The sequence below is a fragment of the Austrofundulus limnaeus genome, unplaced genomic scaffold, assembly GCF_001266775.1.
Source record: "Austrofundulus limnaeus strain Quisiro unplaced genomic scaffold, Austrofundulus_limnaeus-1.0 Scaffold26, whole genome shotgun sequence".
Classification (NCBI taxonomy): Eukaryota; Metazoa; Chordata; class Actinopteri; order Cyprinodontiformes; family Rivulidae; genus Austrofundulus; species Austrofundulus limnaeus.
In genome coordinates, this window is record NW_013952428.1 from 2,263,393 (window position 1) to 2,264,753 (window position 1,361).

Here is a 1,361-nt window from a genome sequence, read left to right on the forward strand (position 1 = left end):
CATCTGGTGAAAATTTCATGTCATTAGCACCTCTAGTAATATATTTACTGAGAAAAATGGTGACGTGTTCAATACTTATTTTACCTGCTGTACTTCTTAAGTACAGTCCTTTTATTTTAATGATTGTGTCCTGGAGTGTGACATGATTTGTTTGTTTACAAACTAAAACAGTCAGAATTTTATATATGTATTCTTCTCATTGAACCACAATTAAATTAACTCTATCTAGGAGGCACAGTTTATATGGATAGTATTTATTTTTATAATAACAACAAGCAAAAGTGAAATAAAAATAACAACTTTCTACTTCTTGCCTTTTAAAAATGTAGTGAGTAGAACGTACAGATAATTGTGTGAAAATGTAAGAAGTAGAAGTAAAAAGTAGGCTGAAAAATAATTACTCAAGTAAAGTACAGATACCCCAAAATTCTACTTTAGTACAGTAACGTATTTGTACTTAGTTACTTTACAACTGTGTCCTTTTGTGAAGAAAAACAAAACAAAAAAATTATGCAATGCATTTGATTAAAACTACAGACTTCACATGGAGAATCCAGACAGCCTAAGCATTTTGCACCAGTTATTTTGGTTCATACTGAATTAAATATTAAGGAAATATTTGATTTGAATCAAATATAGCAAATATTTTGGGATGACTGATAGAATCTACACAACTGTCATGAGTGTTTACCAGACTTCCATGATCTGGTTTTAAAAATGACTCTGTCCAAAAACTGATTCTCCATTACCGGAGCTAAAAACATTATTTTATTCTGTTTGATGTGTTCATTTTGTCCTCTCCCATCAGGAATCGAACAAAAAATAATAATTGCAAACTATGTATATCTGTCTGCATATGATGCATGCCTAGCAAAATATACTCCTGTACAAAGAAAACAAAAGAAAATTCAGATCAGTGGATAAAACAAGCAATTAAATTTAAATAATTGCCAGTCAACTTACCTTTTACCAAGCATTTGTGCATAATTTACAGCTAATCGTAAATCAAAATTATATGTGCAAAAATACTGTCTACATTTTCTTGGATACTCCCATGAAAGAGTTTTCTCTCTGTATTTAGGTCTCGAATCGTCATTAGTTGTTTCTTTTTCCTGACAAATAATAGAATGAACTCAAATGGGAACCACAAAGTGCACATATTGAAAGACCTTTCCTACCTGCAATATACACTCACCGGCCACTTTATTAGGTACAACACGCTAGTAACGGGTTGGACCCCCTTTTGCCTTCAGAACTGCCTCAATTCTTCGTGGCATAGATTCAACAAGGTGCTGGAAGCATTCCTCATGGTGCGTTCACACCGAACGCGATTTCAGCTTCAAAATCGCAGCCAACGCTGA